This window comes from Callospermophilus lateralis, chromosome 13, assembly GCF_048772815.1.
Source record: "Callospermophilus lateralis isolate mCalLat2 chromosome 13, mCalLat2.hap1, whole genome shotgun sequence".
NCBI lineage: Eukaryota > Metazoa > Chordata > Mammalia > Rodentia > Sciuridae > Callospermophilus > Callospermophilus lateralis.
In genome coordinates this window covers 74,089,324-74,115,912 of record NC_135317.1, presented here as the reverse complement: position 1 = coordinate 74,115,912, position 26,589 = coordinate 74,089,324, and the positions used below count along the sequence as shown (strand labels likewise).

At 38.7% G+C, this 26,589-nt stretch overlaps 1 pseudogene; it reads left to right on the top strand.

Moving 5' to 3' along the window:
- The first annotated feature begins 23,358 nt into the window (after nt 1-23,358).
- LOC143412226 (large ribosomal subunit protein eL39-like) lies at nt 23,359-24,749 on the top strand (annotated as a pseudogene).
- The last annotated feature ends 1,840 nt before the right edge of the window (nt 24,750-26,589 follow it).

Genomic DNA, 26,589 nt, shown 5'->3' with positions numbered 1-26,589 from the left:
GAGAATGTCCTGCCTGCCCTCCTGGAGGATGGCTTACAGGACATGGGGGGGTGTGTGTGGGGGTGGGGGGGTGGGGGTGGGGCGGGGTGGTGGTGAAGATGTCACCTCACAGGAATGGCAGATGAAATTCCAGCGTGTGAGAGAGGGGAAGGGCAGGCAGGCGGTGAGGGGCCATTGATACAACACAGCAGGAGTGAGGACTATGGTTCAAAGACTTCCCTGTGCCTAATCACCTCCAAGCTGGAGGGCAGTCTCTATCAGTCACCCTGTAGACACAAGGAGGCAGAGCCCTCCCATCTATCAGATGAAGGTTCTTTGCCTTAAGCTTGCCTACATGGGTGAAGAACATAGCTGGGTTCTTGCTTATAAACACAGGATCCCAGCCAAAGGAGACCATGCACACTAAAGAGAGGGGGCCAAGAATTACTGACTTACATTTCTTCCCCTTGCTTACTCAGGGAAGTCTCTTCTCATGGACAGGACATTTCCTTCTCCATAACGCCCATCTGGGAGCCCAATAGTTTTTACATCTGGCTTGATTGAGCCTGATTTTCACTCAATACCATCCAGGAACTGGAAGAAAGTGACCTCATAATTGCAAAAGTGTGGTTTAAGGTAGCAAAACTACTCAGCCCTTTAAGAATGAGGTATGTTTTTAGCACCATCCCCATTTTCAGAGACCCTTGTCCACCTTCCAGACTCATTTCTACCTTGTGTATAGCAGATGAGGAGGAAGGAAGGGACCCTTCTCCTGAGTTAACCTGAGATCCAATTGCATCTCTCCATCTCTCCACATAACCCTCTCAGGTTAATGTCTTGCTTGAACTTAAACTCCTGCCTTACAATCACATAGTTTTTCTGTCTCTTATCCATTAATTGAAAACCAGGTTATGAAGCATCAAGCATAGTGTAAGACACCACACAAAGAGGAATGAAAAATAGTCCCTGTCTCCTGAAGGGCTCCAGCCCTAGCAGAGAAAATGTGTTAAATACTTGCCGTGCAATGCAATAAGCACCATAATATTATAATCTTCCATAGAGACCAATTAGCCACCCATAAGGGAGCTTTGACTCAGGAGAGGATGTCATTCTGCTGGATCTTGAATGACAGAGGATACCACTGCCAATAAGAAACGAGAGAAATACCCTCTGCCGCAGGATGGTGCAGACAGAAGTGACGAGGCTTAAGGGAGCAGGACGTGTTTGAGAGAAGCAAGAAGTTAGATGCATCTGGCTTGTAAAAATATTTACCATATGCAAGATATTCAGTTGGTTATCCGGGATATACTAATCACTTAATGCCTTTTTAAAACTAATGATATGGGGGAGAACGAAAGGCAGATTGCCAAAGTCCCTGTAGATCACATGGATTGGCCTTTTCCTGAGTGTGTGAAGACATAGGAGGGTTACTGAATGTCTTTGCGTGAGGGTCCTGGTTGCATTTGGGTGATTTCATGATTGCATTTGCTTTATTGAACACTTGGGCAACAAAGTCAAGTATGGATTTTCAAGAGCAGGATTGGTACAGGAGGTCCAATTAAGAGACTATACCAATCCTTCAGAAAGGGATGATAAGGGCAGAGAAGCAGAGAATGTAGGGCAAAGTGTATGAATTTCAGAAACTTTTAAGGAACTGAATTACTATAATCAGTGGCTGACTGGATAGAAGGTCAAGGATGACTCTCAGACACTTTTAGGAGTTTGGGCTCCCAGATGGGAGTTATGGAGAAGGAAATGTCCTGTCCATGAGAAGAGACTTCCCTGAGTAAGCAAGGGGAAGAAATGTAAGTCAGGAATTCTTGGCCCTTCTCTTTAGTGTGCATGGTCTCCGTTGGCTGGAATCCTGTGTTTACAAGCAAAAAATCTTTGACACTTTCCAAATCATGGGTTTTTAGCAAGACCACCCAGGGAAAAGCCTAGCAAGCCATAAGATGCCACAGGGTTAACATGACACAGAAGTCTCCGAGCAGCAGTGTGTTTATTGTTTAGCTTTGCTCTGTGCCTGATCTAAGGTGCCGCTACATATGACCTGTGCCCCTGCTCCACTCTGACATCACCTCCAGCCACCACCCACCTTTCCATGAAGGCCAAGCAGAGGGAGTGGGGGTTTCTCACCTGCAGGGGAAAACAGAAAGAGTGATTTATAAATCAAGAGACAGTCTGGCCAGGGACACCTAAATTGCATTCCCTAGTGAAAACTGAGAAGCCACTGAAGAATGCAGATTAATTAACTGTGATGTTCAGATTGCAAACATAATGTTCTGAGCGAACACGATGGACTTTCCTGACCACAAAGCTCCCCAGGGCTCTGGCAGGAGCTGAGAACTCATCTTTCTCGAGGGAGGACGCACAGGGTCATGGGTTCAAAGCCCGCACACTGGCGCTTACCCACAGGAGCCAGCAAGGCGACGGTGCACAGAAGGGACAGGGGGCAGATAACATTCATGCATAGTTTTTACTTGAAGTCTGTTTAAGAAACGGGAACCAGAAGTCAAGAGTGGGAATTTCTAGGAGGTTTTTATGCCAGTGTGTGAATTATAACAGGGCTTGGAGTTTGAAAAGAATTTAGAGAAAATTTAATCGGATTCCTCTTTTCTACAGGAGACATAAGGTATGAATTGGCAGAGCTAGAGGACAACCCCGGGCTTTCTGATTCCAGTGCCTTTGTGCTGTAAGTACCGTGCCTCCTGCCAGACTCAGAAAGTGCAGCGAAGAGCGCCAATCTGGTTGATTTCATCAGAATCATTGTCCAACCCAAATAACAGCCTTTGAATCCCTCAAAGAAAATCATTCTCCCTGAATAGCTGACTCTTGCTTCCCTGCCCTCTGAACCTGGTTTCCCTGCTGGGAATTGTTTAGATTATATTCATGAGAGGACCAAGTGAAATTATGGAAAAGGAGTCTTTTCTCTTAACTCTCTGCCTGACTTTTTCCCCACAAAGTGATACTTCCCTGTCAAATGTCAGTGTCCCAAAGAGGTCAGGAACTTCCCCCACCTTTCCAACTCACTCCATGTGTGGACTCTTACCTTCTCATACTGGACTCATATCACAATTTACTATTCAGGGTTCCTCTCTTTGAAGACAGTTGTCACTGTGGAAAGAAGTGGTATCTAATATCAGTAAGATGTTGATAATGACCCGTGATACCTGAATTCGATAATGTTCATGCATTTCAAAACTACTATTATTCAAAGATCAATACATGCTTCGTGATGGTGGGGGTGGGGATAGTACAGAGGAGAACGCAATAAAATCTTATATGCATGTATCAAACTCCAAGTCCCAGTTTCCAGGCCAAAAGTTATATATCTTTCCCAAACTAGTTTATGCATATCCAAGCATATAAATGTACATTTTAAACACATTTAGAACTATACCATAGATACTCTCCTGCTACTTGACTTTTTCATTTAATGATGTGTCTGGATATGTTTCCACATCAAAATATGTAGGTCTATCTCTCTTTTGAGCAGCTTCCTTGTCAATTCACTGTGTGGAAGCTCTGTAATTGAGGATGATAGGCATTTAGACTGTTTCCATTTTTTTCCTCACTTACAAATGATTTTTAACATTCTAAAGGTAGAGTACATTTTCTGTAAACGTTCTTGCATGAAAACTTCTAAGCTCAGGAGAGATAAGTAATTCCTCTGATTAAAGCTAGTGATTTCAAGCTGGGGATGTATGTTGCTCAGTGGTAGAGTGCTTGCCTAGCATGCACAAGGCCATAAGTTTTATCCTCAGCCACATACACACACACACACACACACACACACACACACACACAGACACACACACACACACACACACGGTATGTATAAGCTGCAAGTGTGAGGCACTAGGTTCAATCCTCAGCATCACATAAAAATAAATAAATATAATAAAGGCATTGGGTCCATCTACAACTAAAAAAAGAAAAAAAAAATCTTTGCTGTAATTGTTTACTTTGGCAATGACATTTACTTATATTTTAAAATACAGTTTCTAAGAAAAGCATTGCTAATGAAAGAATTTGGGGCACCACATCAAGCCATTGTTAGAGTTGACTTTGAGTGATGGAGACTCTCCTTATGCTTCTTGAATCAAATTATCCACTCAATAGTTTGGGTCCTTATAGGTAACTCTCTGCTTCCCATTTCCAAACCACATCAGGAAGATTCAGCTCATCAATGGGGTCAAAGTGAGAACCCTAAGCTAATAATCAAGACTTGGGGCTCTTGTCTGACTTCTGGTGCTAATTGCGTGACAACTTCAAGCCTTTATTTTAATATGTATGAAACGGCCATACATATTAAAGATATTTTGCAAAAGGAAAAAACATTAGCCTGTATAAATTTCTTCATATTCTAAACTGTAATATGGAGATATTAAAAGTGATTCTCATTTTCTTTCTGGATCCCTTGGAGAATAGGAATTTAGAAGAGAAGTTTATTTGGAGATAAAAAAATGATTAATGAGACTTTGTATATATCAAATTTTTAAGAAAATTTTTAAGTGTAGTTCTTGGATTCAGGAGTGAGATCATAGTTGGAATAATAGAAATGGGAGTCATGATGTAATCAATACATAAACAAATAAGTAAATGACTTACCTGAATTGAATATAGGGGAACAAAAGGCAGAAGTATATAACTGTTGGCAAAATAGTCATTTTTTTCTTGAGCTTAGGAAAATTGTTCATGTACATTTGACTCATTTTTTAAAATATCTAAACCACTCCTCCACAGTAGTTTGATTCTCCACATAGTCAAATGGATGAGGGGATTTTACCTATTTCCTGATGCTCAGAATCTTGGCCTTGCAAATATGAAAACTGAGTCCTTGGGTCTGAGTCTTCCTTTGGTGAGCTTTCTAATAGCTCATCGTTTGCAGGCCTTGCTATTGTCTGTCTCTCTGCATTCAATTTTCCCCAAAATGGTCCTCAAGTCATCCATATCAGAATCATCTAAAGGACTTATTAAAAATGTTCTGTCCCAGACTTAATGATTCAAAAACTCTAGATAATGACAGTGAATTTCCACTTTAATTAGCACTGTGTATAATTTGTACACACATTAGAGTTTAAGAATCATAGTCTCACGCAAATAAGGACAGCAATTCTCATCTCCATCTCAGGCTCAAGACCTCTTAATCATCCCTTTGCTGACTTCCTGCCTACCTGTAGCTTCTTTGGATCTCCATATGCAGACTGATGCTAACCATCTGTTGTCATAGTGTCCAGATAAAGAGTACTGTCCACTGGACCAGACTTCTCCCTGAGACCTGAAGCTGGATGTGTCCTTCCCCCAAAGCCTGGTTTCACCTCAGTATGTTCTCCTAGGTTCTACCCCATGTTCCACTGGCTCATTTCCCATTGTATTGATTCAGGACAATTAAAAAAACATAGTAGTGGTCAGTCTTAAATGGTTACTGTGTGCCATTGTCTCATTTAGTCTTTGCAAGCCCCAGATAAATATTATCATTTTGCTATATTTGGACATAATCTCAAGAGTTAGAAGATGACTTCTAATTGGTTATAAGCACAGGCTATGTTGATCTTTCTTGCCATATCCCCTGAGATGGTCACATCTGAGTCCTATCCATTCCTTCACATTCAAAAACCCAGATGAAAGTTGTTTTCTGGACAAGTCAGTAAAAATTCTTTTGAAGAAGTCTTTGTTGCTTGAACACCAGACTGGTCCACATAAGAAGATGACATCTAGGAAGCCTGAGATGGATTATGTACTAATAAGGAGTCCCTGTATAAGAAATCTAAGCCACAAAGGTAGTAGGCTGATGGTTAACACTAGGGAACGTTCCTGGATTGTAGGATTCTGAGCCCGGTATCAAAATTCAGGAAATCAGTCCTTGATGATGGAGGTGGCTGTCCCAAACAGAGCAGATTCCCAGATTCTAGAGGAGCTGAGTCAGTTACAAGTTACCTGGGAATGGGGATCATCCAAGATACAGCGACCACGATGGAGTGCATGGTGATGGAGCTTTAGAAATAAGCCAGAAGCAGAGTGATCAGACTTCAGAGTCAAGGGCAGAGCCAAACTGACCCAAGGGCAACTGAATGCCAGGTTGCTGCAGGAGGTCCTGGAGCTCCAAATCTCTACAAAGGTCAGCATTTTGGAGGTAGAAGAGTAGTAGTTCCAGCTATAGGGAGCATGAACAGGGCTGCAGAGAACCAGGAAGCCCAGGTCAGATGCTTTGCTGTTATAGCAAAGCAGGGTCCTTTGTGTTTTGAAAAAAAAAAAAAAAAAAAAAAAAAAGTCCACAGCAATTTCTTGACTTGCTTGGATTTAAAACCAAAATCAATTTGTATTAGATTAGCCGTATGTCAATGCAGGCCAGGCTTTCAGGCTCCACCAGTTTTAGGTAAATTGAATTGGCAATTCAGTATCCTTTTCAGGTCTGAGGGTCATGCGGCTGACTCTAGGAAAAACAAAAACACACAAACAAAACCCACACAGATCAGACAAGCAGGCACTGGAGCCAGAGGGCCCTGATGGCAGAGGTGCAGGCCAATAGCTCCTTCAAATGGAGTCTCCCAGAGGTCATGCTTTTCTGCCACCAACTTCCAGAAAGGGCAGACCCAAAGAGATCCAGGCTGCTGGGAACTTAAACTGTGTTTACTGTTTTCAGAGGAAGAGGGCTGTCCCATAGTGTTGATTCAGAAATTTGCTGGCATGTGTCACCAAGCACTTTGTGTGACGTGGTGCGCTAAGCTCTGTGATAGATTTTACTTCATGTGACCATCACCACACACGTGGCAGATGCATTAATATCACTCTCAGTCATGAGGAAAGTGAGGTTTAGAGGGCTAAACATACCACTCAAGGTTACACAGCTGGCCAGGAGTGGAGCAGAATTCCAGAATATTTCCTTTGAGGCCAACCATTTTTGCACATCACTCTGAAATTCAGAGATGGAAGCTTGACCTCCATTTGCATTCCTGGTACAGACTCTTTCCTAAATCTATCTTTTCTATTCCTCTCATCATCACATCTTCCCAGAAATCTTGGTGTTTTTTTTTTTTTTTTTTTTTTTTGTGTGTGTGTGTGTGTGTGTGTGTGTGTTTTGGGCTTTTGTCTAGAAAATATTTATTTGGTTAGAGATTATTTTAACTATAGTAAGTAAATATTTCCTAACCAGAATCTCTCTCCTGAAAAATTGCTATCGCCCATTATCAAGCCCCAGGGAAAACCAGATCAACAAATTGGAGGCCTTTGAGCAGAAAATTCTCTCATAATGGGTAGGTAATTCAATATCTTTCCTCTCCTTCATACCATCCCAAATGTGTGGGGAAGCAGGCATTTGGCACCAGTAAATGCAGAGCTGCCTTCTCCCCACTGCCACTCCTGTGAGCCCATCACCCATCCACAGGGACATCTCTGCCACTATCATCAATTATTACTTCACAGGCACCCACTGAGTACCCAGCACATCAGAGAAGAAACGAATTGACTCTTCTGTCAACAATCACCCTGCAAACAGCCAAATAATTTTGATGTTCTTCAAACATATTATAATTAAAAAATTACATGCTGGGAGAAAAATTATAAGCATTTAATCAGAAGAGAGGGTCAAGCTGATGCAATTAGGGAGGGAAATGTGCTGGCTTTTATCAACAGAGCTGGTTTCATCACTGTCCTGGTGAAAGCAATTGGATTTGAGGTTGAGATGTTTCCATCACGTTACTTTTGAATCGAAAAATTATATTTCATCTTGTTTGTGCAGAATTGTCTTTAACCTCAGTGGTGCTCTCTGAGGTCACTCTTTTCCTGCAATCCATTTACACGGCCACAGCTAGCTTCTCACTGTAGGTCTCAGTCCATTGGTGACTGAGTACGCAAATGTATTTTAAAAACAGCCTCAGTGACAGAATTACTAATGCTGGGTAAGAGAAAGCTCCCAGGTGGCAATTGTCAAGGTAGTTGCCAGAAAGAAAATCTGCTGGTAAGCTGGAGTGCTTTTGAGAGAGTCGAATCATTCAATGAATCTAAGACTGCCCGGGTCTGGGAGCCAATAGTGAGAGACCGTGGAGACCCAGGAGGAAAACAAAAGAAGAACATGTGAATCTCCTTGCTATCTTTTCTAGCAGATCTTAGGGCTGGCTGCACAGCTACTGGCTGAGTAGGTTATATGTGCTTAGAGAAGTCTGATGCTCTTTTCTGACTCAAGAATATCCATTGCATGAGTTACCAACATAGAGAGAAATTGAACTTGCTTTTGGGCCCTTTGGAAGAGGAGGAAGCCCTGCTTCTCCATCCAGAAATAGAAAGTCTGTGTCTGTGTATCCATGTGTGTGTATGTGCGTATACATATGATATTATATTTTACCCATTTCCTTGACATGAGCAGGTGTCTTAGGGCATTCTGTCAATTCTTGTGTAGTCATCATGATGGGAAGGAAAAGACTCTAGCATATGAAGTAGGAGACTTGAGTTCTGATTATTGAGAATTGTCCTCCTTGGAATTTGACAGTATAATACATGCTATAGCAATACTTTGGCAGGAATCCTGATTTTTTTTTTAGATTTTATAATGCTCTGTGACCTCAAAAACTCCTTTACCTGTACTATTTTATACGCGCCTTATCACAGCTATGTGAGATAGCTAGCAAACGTCAAGACACATATTTATTCTAAACTAGATGGTAGAAATGTGATAGGTATTATTAGTCACTATTTAAGAAGTGGAAAAAAGAGAGGTTTGGTGTGGTAAGTGACTTGCCCAGAGTCACACTAGCACACAGGAAATGCTCAAACACAAACCAGATTTCTAGTGCTCTTTTCAAAACCCTGATGCATAGTTAGAGGGTAATGACACCTGCCCTATATTAGCCCGTGAGTCTCGGAGGAAACAATGCTTTTGAAGATACTTTGAAGAAGGTAAACTCACTGCATCGTTTTAAGTTCCTGCAGTCCCTGATGGGTATGAGAAGTTCCATTTCCTATGTAGCTGGGTTCAAACCAATGACATAAATTCCTAGTTCTGCAAGGCATTCTGTTCTCTTTTCTGAAAGCAAATGCTAAGGACAAGGCCTCACTCAAAGATGAATTCAGAGAGAGAGAGAGAAATACAATAAAAATGACAAATAGATATTGGGCAAACACATAAACATGGCAAGAAAGCAGATTGCTGCTGCCCTCCTCTTAAAAGAGAGAAAAATGCTGAAAAACAACTAAAGAGGAGAGGCTGAGAGGATGCAGACAAATGTCAGAGGGGAGGAGAATCTCAGACAATGCTCTGAATTCACATGGCTTATATTAAATACGTCAGTTCCAGAGATGATACGCTAGAACTGTTGACAGTGAAGATGAAAAATAGAAGCAGAAGGCAACATCTCCTAGGTCTACATTCAACAGTCAGGAAGACAGGGCCTAGCAATCTGCAGCAGAAGGTCACAGGGGTTTATAAACATGACGGTTTCATATGTCAATACAGATACATGAGTGAGCTGTACATCAAACATTTGTTTCTCAGACACAGTTGCTCATTTCTCTTTATTCATTCATTATATCTTCTGTGTGCTGGATGCTGGACTAGCTATGGGGGGCACCAAGATGAAACACAAGGGTCCCATTCTCCTGAAATTCAGTCTAATATGGAGACAAAGAAGAAAACAAGTGATCACTCCACGTACATATGCTCTAAGACAGATCAGTACAGGTACTATGAGTCCACGATGAAAACCCCCAAACCAGACTGGAGCAAAGGTAGAGAAGAGGAGAAATAAAGGAACTGAAGGCAGGGGTGCTCCTTGGTATTTATCCTAAAGAACTAAAATCAGAATACTAGAGTGATATAGCCACACCAATGTTTATAGCAGCATAATTCACAGTAGCCAACTTATGAAACCAGCCTAGGTGCCCACCCACAGATGAATGGATAAAGAGAATAAAGAAGAGTAAAATTAGGGCAAAGAGCACAAATTCCAGGATAGTTATTCCACAACCTCTATGGGCTTGCTTTCAGAATGTGCCTGCAGCCAACACACAGACTATAAATGTGGGGGATGTTCTGCAACTCAGTCTAGGCTAATAACTACTGCTGCTCTTCAGTGAAAATTTCTCCTTGCATCTTGATCCTACCACACAGAACTCCGTTTTACCTATGAAACGATTGCTAGAGTGTTTTCCAAGAGCTCTTCTTTGGCCTTACCAAAACTTTTAACTCAAACCTCTTTTAAGATTCAGGTACTTGGAGTATGTGATCCATGCCCCTGAGTCAGCCCACCCCTCACACCATCCCCATCCTCTAAGATCCCACTCACCTCTTCTGGTGGAGACAGAGGAGAACCTCCACCAGCCACCATTTATTATTTTCAAAGCTACTCTAAATTGGCAGCTGCAATTTCTACACAGTCCAGCTAAACTTTCAATGATTGGTAAGGATATATTGCATTTGTATTATTTTATGAATAGTAGAATTGGTTTAAAATCCTTGTGAAAAGCCTTTATTTTGCTTTTATGTTTGAAAGCAGAAGGATTTTTATTGGGGTATTTTTAATGTTTTTTATTAGTACATTATCGTGAAACATTATATTCAAGTTCATTTTGATATAATCATACTTGCATGGAATATAATTTGCTCCACGTCGGTTTCCAGTACTTCCTCTTTCCTACCCCTCCTCCTTATTCCTATCCTATTTATCTATTTATTTAGGTACAATGGATTGAATCTAGAGGTGCCTTACCACTGAGCCACATCCCCAGCCCTTTTTATATATTTTTTTTTAAATTTTGAAACAGGGTCTCTCTAAGTTGCTTAAGTCCTTGCTAAGTTGCTGAGGCTGACTTCAAACTTGCAATCCTCCTTCCTCAGCCTCCTGAGGTACTCAGATTGCAGACATGCGCCACTGAGCCCAACTACAGTTTTTTAGTTAGTGCTTTAGAGATATGCATAAAGCTGAAGTTCACCATGGTATATTCACATGTGTGCATCATATAATTTCAACCTATTCTTCCTCCCTCCCCCTAAATCCCTTTCCTCTACTCCACCAATCTCCTTTCTATTTCTGTGGGATTCTTCACCACCATTGTTTCCCTTATTTTGAAGTAGTTTCTGCATATGTGATAAAACATTGACCCTTAACTCTCCGAGTCTGGCTTATTTCACTTAGTATGATGTTCTCCAGTTCCATCCATTTACCAGCAAATGCCATTATTTTACTCTTCTTTATGGCTGAGCAAACTCTGTTGTGTATATATACTACATTCTCTTTATCCATTCATCTGTGGTTGGGCACCTAGGCTGGTTTCATAAGTTGGCTATTGTGAATTCTGCTGCTATAAGCATTGGTGTGACTATATCACTATAGTATTCTGATTTTAGTTCTTTAGGATAAATACCAAGGAGCACAATAACTGGGTCATGTCGAGAAACCAGTAGGATTTTTAATCAAGTTTCCTAAACACCTTATTTTTTCTCTTTCTCACAACAAATAGTTACCAAATCTACATAAAATTGATTTTGTATAACTCTCTGTTAACTGGTAAACAATGGGTACAGAGCCCATCCCTCTCCATTTCTTACTCATTTTGAGGGCAGAATATAGTTTTCTGTAGGTATCCGTTCTCACCCTGGGACCTGTTACCAGGTATTCACTTTGTCATGTGTTGTGTGTGGAGGATCAGACTGCAGCTCACATGTGCTGGTCCATTTTGGAATTCTAGTCAGATGGGCCCAGACTGAAAGCATAAATCATTTAGGGCCTTGCAAAACCACGAGACGCATTGAATCTGTGTTGAGATTAATAATAATTACAATAAAGAAAAACAATAAAACGTCTAAATTCCTTTCAAAAAGGGACATATTTGATGGATTTTTAAAGTAGGTTTACAAATTCTCAAAGTGAATCTGTCCCCTAAGTATATTTTAATGGGGCATTTGTGTCCTACTTTTCAAAAATCTGAGGAAACTTGACATTTATTTAATGTAAAGCTGTCTTTCATTGCGTTGCTCCTTTGCTTGATTTTCTATTTCCCCTAAAACCAGATCTAGCAGGTCCACTGTGGCTATGCACAGATGAGCCAACTTTCCACAGCCTCCTGTTTCTATGAACCAGCAGAGAAATTTGAAACTCACAAGGAATTGCGGTGATGAGTAATAAGCTGGTCAAAGAAATCGATCTTTTTGCATTAGAACAATATGGAATTAATAAACTTAAGAACTGGATAAAGAAACTACCACTGCAAGGTGGTGAACATTTGTAATCCCAGCAGCTCAGAAGGCTGAGGCAGGAAGACTGTGAATTCAAAGCCAGCTTCATCAATTTAGTGAGGCCCTAAGAGATTCAGTGAGACTCTGTCTCAAAATAAAATGCAAAAAAGGTTTGGAGATATGGCTCAGGGGTCAAGTGCCCCTGAGTTCAATCCCTGGTACCAAAGGGGAAAAAATAAAAAGAAGAAGAAGAAGAAAGAAATTGCCACAGTGATTCACAATGGAGATACAAAATAGGAATATGAGACATAAGGAGAAAGAGTAGAGACAGTTCAGTCTGTGGAAGAGAAATTCCAGAAGAAAAAACAATGGAGAAATGTCCAGACTAAGAGAAATGCGGGAGTCCAAAGATTGAGAAAAATTCAGAATCCAAAGTAGGTACATTAAAAAGCGTGTATCTAGCTGGGCATGGTGGAACACACGGACAATCCCAGCAACTCGGGAGGTTGAGACAGGAGGATTGCAAGTTCCAGGCCAGGCTCAGTAACTTAGTAAGGACCTAAGCAACCTAAAAAAACCTTATTTTGAGACCACGTTTCAAAATAAAGAATAAAAAGGACTGGGGGCTTAGCTCAGTGATAAAGTGCCCCTAGGTACAACAAAGAACAACACAAAAAAGAACCTATCCTACATCTAGGGACTATGTAGGAGAATTCTAGAGTAACAATGAGAAGCTCTTAAAAACTATCTAAAAGGAAAAATCAGATTAACTTTAAATAAATGTAGTTAATGCTCTATCACCAATAAAAGATTCCTAAAGACAATGAAATAGTGTTTCCAAATTCTATTTATCTTATCTGACACAGAATACTACCCACACATATGATAAGAATTCTAGCAAACAAAAACAAAAGGGAACTTCATCCACGTGACAAAAGTGTAAGAATCTTTAATATGTTTTCTCTGGGATCTGGGAGTCACGAGCAACTGTCATATTAATGATCCTAGCCTATGCTATATGGAAAGTAAAGAAACAGGACACAAGGAATTGGAAAAGGAGGGAGAACATTGTCATTATTCATGGATGACTGTTTATATAAAAATGCGCAAAATTAACAGGCAAAATGTTGAAGTTAAGGTATATATAAAGCACAATTGCTGGATAAATAAGCTCTTGAAATAAATAAAGAAAATATTTAAAATAAAATACCATTCACCAGGGTCACAAAACAGCAAAATATTCGTGAATTAACTCTGACTATGCATGATCTGTGTGGAGATAATAAAATTATATTTAAAAAAATAAAGAAAATTTGAAAAAAAATGCAGAAATCTTTTCTATTCTTAAATAAGATGTCATAAAATTATTATAAGAACACAGACCCTGAATTAATTTATAATTTCAACTCAACTTTAATAAAAATTTTAGCAGTATTTTTAAAGATATTAGATCAATTTACTTGGCTATATATATGAATATGTGTCACAAATAGTAAAGCCAACTTTGAAAAGAAGCAGAGAGACTTTCCTTCCAAGATATTAAGCACTCTGCAAAGCCACACAAAGAGAACGGCACCACTACAAGGAAAGCCAAACAGAACGATGAAGCAGAACAGACCTTCATGGTACCAAGAGTCATGGAAGCTTGAGAGAAGATAATGGAGGCTCTGAAGGTCAATGTTGTTGGTAAATCTGGCTCATGTATGAAGGAAAGTAAAGCCAGATCACTATCTAAAGGAATACACAATAAGAACCTTCAGATCAATTGAAATGTCCAAGTGCAAGGTAAAACAGCTTAAATGCATTCATCTTTATGACATAGGAGTTGTTGAAATCTTTTTAAAAATGTAAAGTAAAGCTTGTAAAGCAAAAGCTGATTAATTAAATTACACAGATTTTTAAGAATTTCTGTTTAAGGAAGGATACTAGATGCAGAGTTCGTTGATTATGAAAACTATGCCAAGGAAAATATCCAAAATATATTAGAATACCTACAAATCCACTAGAAACATGCAGAGACGTGAAAGAAATTGAATAAAAGATGAACTAACTCATTACCAACCAGAAAAAAGAAAAGCAATGCAATGACATATTTGTGTGTGTGTGTGTGTGTGTGTGTGTGTGTGTGTGTGTGTGTTTCTTTTCTTGTCTGATTACATTGGTTGGAACCTCAAGTGGGGTGTTGAAAACAAGTGTTGAAAGCTGACATCTTGCTTTGTTCCAGATCTTAGGGGAAATCATTCATTCTTTTGCCAATATATATATGATATGTTGGTTTTCTGCAGATGTTCTTTCTCAGGTTGAAAAAAAAATCTCTTCTATTTTCTACTTTGATGAGATTTTTTTTTTCATTTGTTTGTTAGTCTGCTTGTTTATGGGTTTTGGATAGGAAGGTAGATTTTGTGAAGTGCTTTTTTTGTCTATTGGGATGAGGTATCATTTTTTTTTTTTCAGTTTCTTAATATATGGTGACTTACACTGATTTTCAAATGTTAAACAAATCTTGCATTCCTGGGCTAAACCATAAATGGACCTGACATATTTTTATAAGTTCTTAAGTTACATATCCTGAATTTAGAATTTTTATGTCTGTATATGTGATGGGTGTTGGTTAGTAATTTAATTTCCTGTTAATATATTTGTTTCATTTTGTATCAGAATAATATTGCCTTCATAGAATGAGTTAGAGAGTATTCCCACCTTTTCACTCTTTTATAATACTTTATTACATTATTTCTTTTCAAGTATTTAATAGAAATTACCAATGAAGTCATCTGGGCCTGGACATTTTTTTCTTTCTTTTTTTCTCATTCTTGATTTATTTTCTATTTCTTTGTCTCTTCTCCTTTCATTTCCCTCCCTTCTCTCCTTAATTTTTTTATGGGAAAGTTTTAACAAAAAAAATTCATTTTTTTTACATATATAGAGTTATTTGGTTTATTTTTTCCATCCTGGTGAACTTTAGTTGTTTCTATCTTTCAGTGAATTCATACAATTAATCTAGGTCATCATATTTATTGGCATTGAAGATGTTCATAATGTTTCCTTATAATTCTTTTAACAACTATAGAATCTGTAGTGATGTCATCTTCTCAATTTTGATGTTGGTAGTTTCATTCATTCTCTTTTTTCTTTATCAGGGTAGCTAGAATGTTATAAGTTTTGCTGGTTTCAAAGAATCAACTTTAGATTTCATTGTGTTTTTTTCCTATCATTTTTCTAATTTTTAATTCTACTCTGATCTTTATTATTTTCTCTGATGAAGGTTTAAAAGAAATACAATGGAGAAAAGATATTATTTTTAATAAAGTGTGATGGAACAACTGAATATCCACATGCAAATAAAATGAATATACACATAGACCTTATGCTTTTATAAAAAAAAAATGGAATGGTTTGATTCCAATTCTTAAATACAGTTAGGTTATTTTGAGACCATCTGGGTCTTGCTTTTAATATTTATTAGGAGGAAAGAGACCCATGTGTGAGCTAGCACTTAGCATTCTCCACCACTAAGGAACATCCTTCAAAATATTCTGTGTGAAGGTCCATGAACCATGAAGTTTTCCTGTCTGTCTGGTACAAGGAGGAACTATTTACTGTTCTATGTGAACACTGGTCATTGTTCCTTCCAATCCTTTCTGGGTGGATCTTTTCCCATCCTCAGTCATTTTTTTTCCCATTCCTGCATTTAGGATTCAGTTGAATATTCAAGAACTACACCCCAAGTCCTCCCTAGCTCTCTTTCCAGGTAGTTCTTTCATCACAGTAGTTATCCTGTTCTCTGCTGACTTGTGATCACTTCTTTTTTTTTGTTTTTTTTTAATTTTTTAATTTTTTTATTATTGGTTGTTCAAAACATTACAAAGCTCTTGACATATCATATTTCATACATTTGATTCAAGTGGGTTATGAACTCCCATTTTTACCCCGTATACAGATTGCAGAATCACGTCGGTTACACATCCACGTTTTTACATATTGCCATACTAATGACAGTTGTATTTTGCTACCTTTCCTATCCTCTACTATCCCCACTCCCCTCCCCTCCCATCTTCTCTCTCTACCCCATCTACTGTAATTCATTTCTATTTCCTTCACTCAGACAGTCTGTCAATCTCTACCTGGGCTCCTCCTCCCTGTACTACATCTGAAAAATTCTCAAGGCAGTGAACTGGACCAACTGTTCACCTCATTTGTTTTCTATCTTTCATAGATAATTGTTATTCATTACCTGCTCTCTAGAGATTTGAACATTATTCATCTTTTGGATTTGGCTATTTCCCAGGAAGGTAAATTTAGGCATTATTACTCATTCTCGATTGGAAGCACAAGTCCGCATGTAACGATATTAATTTTTAAAAATAAGCTGTAAGAAAAAAATAATATTTTGGAATAAGTAAGGTCATTACATGAAACTTAAGTAATTTTGTGTAGAAACTTAAACAGCAACTAGTTTAATTTACTGAGAGATATGAAATTAGAATAAGAAGGAATTCCTGTCACAGAGAACAAATGCTTTTACCAATATGCAATAAATTAAATATTCATAAACAAAATATTGGCTTATTGAATGCCACAAAATATTGATACATGATATCAGTAGTTGGGGACATAAAAACAGAGACTTATGTTTGAGGATGACATGACTACTATTAAGAATATATGAGGGGGGCTGGGATTGTGGCTCAGCGGTAGGGCACTTGCCTAGCACGGGCAGGACCTGGGTTCGATCCTCAGCACCACATAAAAATAAAGGCATTGTGTTGTGTTCATCCATACTTAAAAAATATTTTTAAAAAAAGAATATATGGGGGGCTGGGGTTGTGGTTCCATGGTAGAGAGCTTGCCTAGCAAGTGTGAGGCACTGGGTTAGATTCTCAACATCACATAAAAAATAATAAAGGTATTGTGTCCATCTATAACTAATAAAAATTTTATATATATATATATATATGAAGGGGTTGGGGGTGTGGCTCAGTGATGGAACATTTGCTTCACATGTTTGAGGCACTGGGTTTAATCCTCAGCACCACAATAAAATAAATAGCTAAATAAAAATTAAGGTATTACAACTACAACTAAAAAAAGAATATATGAAGTTGGGCTAGGATGTAGCTCAGTGGTAGAGTGTGTGTCTAGCATGCCTGATGCCGTGGATTCCAGCCTAAGTACTGTAAAAAAGAAAAAGAATATATAAAGAACTCATACAAATTAATAATAAAACCCCATAGAAAAATGGCTCAGGATTTAGCAGACATTTCACAAAAGAAGGAACATGAATGCTGAATAAACATAAAAAGATGCTCAATTTCCCAGTAATTAGGGAAATGCTAATTAAAGCAACAGTGATTCTGTGGTGTATCTAGCATATTTGACACCTGGAGTAATGAATTTTTAACGCCCCCTCCTCTATGCAACAAAACCATTGTCAGTAACAATCATGAACTGAAGCTATATGTGATGTGGAAGGCATTGTATATATTTCAAAATAGATATGAACATTGCTTCACTGCCTCTACTTTGTTTTTTATGCTTTTACAATTGTCTTGAGCTTCACTGGGTCAATGTCATTTAAAGTTGGTTCCCCACTTTAAATTTCTTTACAAGATGCAGAATAATTATGAGCAAATACAGTCATGACTAAGATCCTCTGTGTTGCTGCTAACGCAATAAAATCAAAAGCAGAACTATTTATTCTATATTTTTATACCCACCTAGTAGTTTCAATTTTGATCCTTTGAAATTAGTTTGATATATTAATATTTAATGTACATGGTTGACTAATAATTAATAAATGAATTTTTATGAACCCACATTTTTTTCCCTTAACTCATATTTCAGTTTAAAAGTTAAGAATTAAATCAAATAAATTTCAATTGTAAGGCTACTTTTCAAATTTAGCCAGACATTTCACATGGGAACTAAAGTTTGCACTTACTAAAAAAATAGAATTCAAAGTTTACACTCCATTTTACTGTTTTAAATATTAAACACAAATAAATACTCAAGTGGTCACATAGGATGACAAAACTGAAATAACTCACATTCTCTTTCTTTGCTTTTCCAGTCACTGTGCTGTCCTTGTTTATTTCAAATCTACTGTTTAAACACGGAGTGTAGTGCCACAGGAGCTAGAGATATGGTCCGTGCAGGAGCCAGAGCAAACATTCAGGCCATTGTAAACTTACTTTTGAAATGAAGGTGGGTAGCTGAATCCTTGTGTATTGAGAGGCAACTGCATAACAGAGAGTTTGCCAACTTAACTTTCCTGTAAAATGGAATGTTCTTGAAAAGACAAGGAGTGAATGTGTTAATTTTGAAGCTTTCATAATATTAGTATTATTAGTATTTGTAATTAGTATTTGTAATTAATATTAGTAATATTAGTATTATTAGTAGTTGTTAACAGTAACTGTGATAGGGCAGGTTTACTCATTTGGGCAATAGGGTGGATATTGGTAGTTCAGTGGAAATAATCTAAAACTGATGTCTGAAAGTCTGTGTAGAACAGGAGTCAGGAAAATGGCTTGTCTGCCAAGGCCAGTTCCATAGCCTAAAGGAACCAGCAGAGCTGGGCAATCAGGCCAGTGGGGCCCGTGAGCAGCAATAGCCGTGGCTATGAGGACAGAGTAAGGGGCAGCTCTGGTAGAGATAGCTGGAAAGTAATTAGTGCATCAGAAAATCCACTTAGGCATTAAGTTAAATGACATCTCCAGATGAGGGAGACCAGCATTCTGATTCTAAAGGACACATATTTTAAGTGGATTAAGAAAGGAAATTATTTTAAATGCAGGAAGGTATATAATTAACCCAGGGACCCTGGCTGCAGTAAGACATTGTTCAGGGAAAGGACTAAAGGAAATTCAGAGCACATTAGGCATATGACTGAATAAACAGGGCAGCCCCATCTCCATGGGAATATTGTTCTTTGAATAAATTTCAATTTGTGGGGCAACAAAGCATTGTGGGGGATAGGCTGAAGGCAGGCTTGGGCTCCTTCAGATGCAGACTTGATGAAAATACCCTTAAATGTGCTTGCAGGAGCAATGGCTATTTCTTTGCTTAAAGGTATTTGGATGCTAGAGACAGACAAGAGAGCAAACTTTGTGTTCCACATCAATCAGAGACCACGATTTGGATTCCCCAAAACAGGGTGTGGAAAAAAAAAGAGTATAGGGAATCCCTTCCCTGGAGAGTCTAGAGACCACCAACTACAAGAGATAGGTTTACAACAGGAAATAGGAGACAAAGACAGGATGATTGGGAAAGTGAATGACTCATATGCATCACCTGACCTGTTACTTTTATCTCTTATCTCATAAAGCAGGTAAGAATTTTGTTGAATTTGTTTAATGTTATATCCCCAACACCTAATAAAACAGTGCTTGGCATTGCATGAATGACTTCTGCTTTGACAGGCAATATACAATAGCTCAGTTGGGGTGGGGGCTGACCTATTAGTGGGTCAAAGGTCAGAGCTGATAATTACAAAATCTTTGCCAATTTAATTCAATGCATGTATGGTGCAGATTTGATTGATTGCTTTGCAAGGTACAGTGGGAACTGGGTAGAGTTAGGCCAACACATCTGGGCTATTCCTTTTCCTTTCTGGAGATGACCCTGAGCTAAAATGAAATTTAATACCAAGAAATATCTCTTTTTCTTTTCGGTCTTCTCATGTTTAGATACCTTGGGAGGACAGATACTGTGAAGAGACAAACCATAAGATGGTCATGGGGACACTAGTAAGAAAGTCTCAAACTAAAAATCTTAGCCTAATTGTAGGATGGTAATTCAATGGAGACTCTGTTATTAAAAAGAAAATTACAGGAGTGATGAAGTATGTCTCCCCAATAAATGTAGCCCCACTTTGACTCCTTCTCACCCTCAAGTTACAAGTGATAGTTGGAGCCTGGAATGCTGTGTCTTTGAGGTCACCTCACTCTCGCTCTACGCCAACCATATAGACTAGGTCACTTGAGATAAAGTGAGACTCTTCCATAAATTACAGAGGATGTATTTAGTAGAAATCTAGGAAAATCCAAAGAAAAGCTCATAGTTGTTCCAATTTTGCATGGCAGTTTTTGGATACTTGATTGTTTTGTTTTCTTCCCCATATTCATATAAAGACTATCAAATTAGAGTTAAAATAAACCAGAGAGAGTTTAAGAAGTGGTGGGAAGACCACATTATGGGCACAAAATGTATCAGGATCTGGCAATCTTTGTGTCTGAATAGAGGCAACAGCTTCCTTCCTCCAGGGATGAGTGGTATGTGTTTGGCTTTTTTCCTTTTATTTTTAAAGCGAAGTCTCTTCATCCCCTTGACTGGGCAGGTATCCAGAATGTTGCAGCAAAAATTTAATGCAATCCTTAGAATCAGCAAGATAAAAATTTAAGTCCAAGCAATGCCCACTCAATAGCTGTGCAATGTCGGTTAAGCCACACAGCCCCCAGATTCAGTGTTTCCATTTGTTCTTTCAAAGTTTTGTACCCATTGGCCTGGAAGTTCATCTCAGCTCCCAGTAAAGAGAAATTCATCCTGAATATAAGTCCTACTTTCCTGGAAGGAAATTGCATGGTAATTTAAAGGCAGTGAGATATGGAGTTAAAAAGATAAGCTTTGGAGTCCTAAGATCTGATTCTAATTCTAATTCTAATTCTAGGTCATCTGTTTGCCTGAAGTGGAGATGGAAATATTACTTAATCGCATGATGGTGGTTAGGACCAACTGAGATCAAATCCTGTTCTAAGTCAAAGTGCTTAGAAGGGATTTGATACAAATAAGGGGCTTAATGTGTAGACAAAAGCCAGGTTGTCCCAGAGATGGGGAGTCATTTCTACACTGGCCACTGGGCAGAGTGTCCATACTGAGTTGCTTGCAGATCACGGGCTGACTGAATTCAACCTTGTTCAGAACCAAATGCACCCGTCCCTACCAGAGCAGGTGTACTCCTGAGAGACTCCAAGATCTCTGGCCAGGCACTATGCAGAGTTAATAAGCTACAACTCTCTGGAGCATTGAACTTCAGATCCAATCTATAAATAACTCTCCAGAGTATAAGAAAGTATTCCAAGGCTGAGGAGGGCAGTTGTTGAGAGAAAGAAGATAAAGGTGGAGAAGAAGAAGACAGGAAAAGCATCTTTGAGATCGTGTTGAATCAACAGGAATGGAATTCAAAGAAGCAAATTTCTATCCAAAACCACTCGAGAAACATGATGTGAATTGGTCATGTCTTGTTTTGTTTCTTTTTCAACCGAAAAGTTGATCAGATCACTGCTTCTGTCTGATCAAAAACAAGATGTACACCTGAGAAAAATGAATAGCCTGCTGTTGAGTGAAATGTTTTTAAATGGGGGTTTGATTTTGATTAGTTTGCCTTGCTGTGCTTCAGGGGGAGCTTCCACCTTCTCTCTACAATGGCCAAGGCTCCCCTCGGCTACCCAGGCATGATTAATATTTGAGGTCAGAGTCTGGCCTGTAGAAATCTAACCCAACTTCATATTAGCATTTTTAAGACTTCCAGGCAAATGAATACTCATGTGCACGCAGGGGTTAGATATGCACACGAGTGCTCCAGGAATGAAGGTAGAGCCACGTGGAAGGATTGATGTTTGCAGCCTCAAAGTCAAGGGAATTCAAAACTAAGCCCCAAAGAGCTGTGGGGAGTCACCAGGGTTGCACAGGATTAAGATATGCAGGGCAGCTCCTCACCCAGGAAGACAAGATAGCAACCTGGGAAAAATTTATGCTGGAACAAGGTCATCGCAGCTGATTCTCTCCAAAATCCCAATAAACTGCTGTATCTGCCCAAGTAAAACTTGCTTGGCAAGTAGCAGGTAGCTGGATATACAGGGCAATACTAGTGGAGATTATTTTGCAGCCTCATAATTCAGTATATTGGCAAGAGCAGATTGTGATTTTTTTTTCTTCTCTTTCTGAAAAGCCTTCCCTTTTAAACAAAGCCTCTATTAATCAGAACTTCAGATCACACATGGCAATCAATTCAAACTGTTTAGGGCATTTACAGTAATTGATCTGCTACAAGTTCTTCACAAGTGGATTGCACTATACATACACATGTACTTTTCAAAGAATTCAAAAGCCATTAGGATGTTCTTAACTCCTATCTGATAGTCTGAGGGCCATTGACAGTACATGATCATCAGAAATCAGATGGGCCAACTGCAGGGGGTATTTTGATTAGAGAGGAGAAGGAAGTTCCTCTGAATGAGAATTGTGAATCCTGGAAATGAGGGTTGAGGAAGGCTAAGTAAACTTTGTGATCACAATCATGAGAGTGGCCATGATGTACCAAATATTTCATATACAGTTATTATATCACCGAATACAAAACCAAATAAAGGTCTTAATATTCTTTACCCTGAGATTGGGAAATTGAGGTTAAATGGTTAAGTTCTCTGCCCAGGGTAACACAATAACCACAACAGCTTAGTGCTGGAATTGTGATTTGAGCTCAAGTTCAAGTCCCAAACCAGTGTGCTCTGGTTCTCATCCTCCTGTCCCACATGAACAGATGGATATCTGTTCCCCAGATGAATTTAAGGTATACTTGCCCTGATCGTATATGGCTGTGATTTTTAAGTCTTTTCTTCTTGATTACAGTGTGGGTGTCTTTGTTGGAATAAAGAGTCCACACAAAAGCGGAAAGGCATTCCTTTAAAATGAAAGATTGAAAGAGAGCTTGGGAAAGGTGAGGGCATTTAAAGCAACGGTAAGTGAGGGTGTCTAAGCAGCAAAAAGAACCCAAGGAAGGAAATAGTCCATATGAACTCCAATGCAGTGAAGGCAGTCAGAGCCCATACCACCATGCTGAAAACTCAGCCACATGCAGAATGGGGGATAGAATGGGCCTGATCTTATGGTCCCGGTGGGTATTCTAGCAATGAGTGGTAAACCATTCTCATGACCATTCTTGGATGGTTTCCCAGTTGAGAGTTCTTTTCTACTCACTCAGAATCAGTCTGAGCCATTATGCCTGTGTTATAGAGCCCAGTGTAATAGTACTGGTCCAAATCTTAATTTTTCTGATAATGATTCAATTACCTGAAGATCAAACATTTTTATTCATCACCCTATATTAAAACTTATGATATGGAAAACAGATATGAAACACCAAACTCTAAATTTGATGCCAGAGCCTATAGTTTAATACTATACTATATCATGTGACCTCCTGTGGGGGAATGGGCTGTCACAAGACCAATTCCTTGAAGAAATTAAGTTGAATTTCTCTTTCTACTGCTGCCTCACTGACCTTAAAAGATTACCAATAAAAAAAAAAAATAATAAGCATGAAGCTCAGAATAGACCATACACTAAAACATAAAATTTAAAACTAAAATACTTCTAGAGAAAACATAGAAGAAGAATCTTTGTAACCTTGGGCTAAGCAAAGATTCCTTAGATATGACATCAAAAGCATCATCTATAAAAGAACACATTCATAAACTGGACTTTAAAAAAAATTGAAAACTTTTGTTTTCCAACAGACACTGTTAACAGGATAAAAAGACAAGCTGCAGAATAGGAGAAAATATTTATAAAACACAAAGGATTTGGATCTAGAATGTATGAAACTCTCCAAATTCAATAATAAGAAAACAAACTACTCAATAAAAATTGGACAACATATTTTTAAAAGACATTAGGGAAAATACAAGTTAAAAAACACAATTGAGATATCACTACACAACTACTAAAATAATTGAAATTTAAAAAGGAAAAACAAAACACCTTACAATACCAAACACTAGAAAAGATGCAGAACTCTCATGCAACATTGGTAAGAATGCAGATTGGTAGAGCTATTATGGAAAACACCTTTGCAACTCCTTATAAAATTAAAAATATATTTACCAAATGATCCAGCAACTTCACTCCTGGTATTTACTTAAGAAAAATGAAAATTTCTTTTAACAGAAAACCCATATGCAAATGTTCACAGCAGCCTTATTAATAACTACCCCAAACTTGAAAAAATGTGAACATTATTCAACTGATGAATATATAGACTGTGGTACATACACACGATGGACTACTACTTAGCAACACACCACTGACATACATGAATCTCAGCATGGATGAATCTCAATTGCACAGTACTAAAAAATTAAAAAGTTACACACTGGGCCATTCTAATTATTGGACATCCTGAAAAGGGAAGCACTACAGAAAAAAGATCAATTGGGGGTTAGAGGTCAACAAACCCCCCATTAGGAATATAGGGAAAATTTATGGTTGATATCAAAAATTTCTACATCTTCAATGTAGTAGTGTTTATGCATAAGTGTTTTGACATTTGTATGCATTTGTAAAACTCTTCAACGGTATACCAAAAAGAGAATTGTATTTCAATAAGAGAATAAGAGACTCTCTCCTTTTCTCTGCCTTCATGGTGTGTGTTCTCAACTCCGTTCCTTTTCGTGATATCTCATAGACTTTCAGGATCAAGTGATTAGTAGCCAAGAAACAGAAGCAACATTGACCCATTCCCCAAAGGATTCTGATGAAAACTGGTGATCTCAGGTACAACTCTAAGAGGAGACATTGGAGAAAAGTCAAACTGGGTCTATAAAGGATTGCACATGAAATAGCACCCATTTTTATTAGATTATCAGTTTTATGGTTTAGATATGAGATGTCCCCCAAAAGTTCATGCATGAGACAGTGCAAAATGTTCAGATGTGAAATTATTAGATTATGTGAGATAGCCTGGATGGTAACTATAGGCAGGTAAGTAGTGGCTGGAGGTGTAGAAAACTGGAGGCTTGTCTTTAGGGTTTATATTCTGTCCCTGGTGAGCAGAGCTCTTTGCCTCCCAGTTGCCCATGTGGTGAGTTGCTGTCGTCTGCCAGGCCCTGCCACCATGATGTTCTGTCTCACCTTCAGTCCAGAGTTAATGGAGTTTGCCGACCATGGACTGAACCTCAGAAATTAGGAGTCAAAATAAACTTTTCCTCTTCTAAGTTGTTCTTGTCAGGTCTTTTGGTCACAGTGATGAAAGAGCTAACTAAAACAATCAGGGTCACTGTCACTTTACCATGCTGGGCTAAAAATGTCACCACTGGGCAGTTGGATATGTTTTATTGGGAATATGATTTTTCTTTTTGTCTCCAGTAGGTTGGTTCAGCAATAAATGTGTGAAACCTTTTATTTGAAAAATGAAGGAAGGACAAGGAAGACTGGGAGAAGGAGGAAGAAAAGCAGTGTGGCATGTCTATAGTAACAGCATCAAATCAAGCAGAGTGCTCTGAGTAGAAGGCAACCATTGTGGCAGGTGAAGTTTGGTGACAACTTAGGCAATGGCTGAGCCAGCATTCCCACTGAGAATGAGTCAGCTGCTTATCCTCACCAGGATTGTCATTTATTTCAGCCCCAAAGTCTTAATACATTAAAGCTGTCGATAAAGGGAATTTCTGAGAAAATGCAGGAGGGAGCCAACCAACTAATTCAAAGCATTAGCACTTTACCACCTGCATTAATGGCTGGTCAAGGAGGAAGAGATACAGCTTTCCTGACATTTGCTTTATAGATAGAACTGGGGTTTCTAGGACCTCCATTGACAAGAGGGAGAAATAAATGTCCATGAACCTGGTCTAATAGATTCCCTGTAACTTAAGCAATGGCCTCTAAATTATCTAGCCTCGATTCTATGCACATGCCATTTCTTTTTCTTTTATAGCTTCTGACTTTTCCCTTTAAAGGACACTTGATATCTTTCCTTCCCAGTCACCATGTGAACTGGGCCAAGGGAGAAGGGGAACAAAAAAAGGAAATGATTCTCAGTATTGTCAATGGATCAAGGGAAAAATATAGAGGAAACATCTCTGCAGCCACGGGAAAGAGCATATGTTCACGGAGAATGCATTGATAACAATGGATGGCAAACAGGAATCATATACATTTACTTTGGTGCTAGAGGAAAAGATTGGTTCAGTCTACAGATATGAGGCCTGAGCACTGTTGGCTTGTCAAAGGACCCCAAAATATAATTTCTGTGTTCCTGCCAAGTGAGCTACTTGACATCCTTGGCAGATAAAAATCACATGTTAAAAGAGGCAGTAGACGTGGCCAAATGTTTAGGCCCAGGAGTCAGAAAGATGTGAATTCAAGTTCTGGATTCACTGTTCATGTGCTGTGTTAAACTGCTCTTAGCCCTGATATCTTTATTACATGGGGACACAATAGAAGCTATGTTATAGAGCTGTTTTATAGGTATAAAAAATGCTAGCATAGCACCTGTGTGGCCATGCTCAATAGCTTTCTAAATTATTTTTTAATGCCTGATTTGATCTTGACTGTGTATATTCCGACACATTCCATATATGGCTGAAAAAAATTACCCATGGAATTCAGATCCTATATAGAGCCAACCTGATTAATTCACACCTCTTTTTATTTCCTTTTTCCCTGCT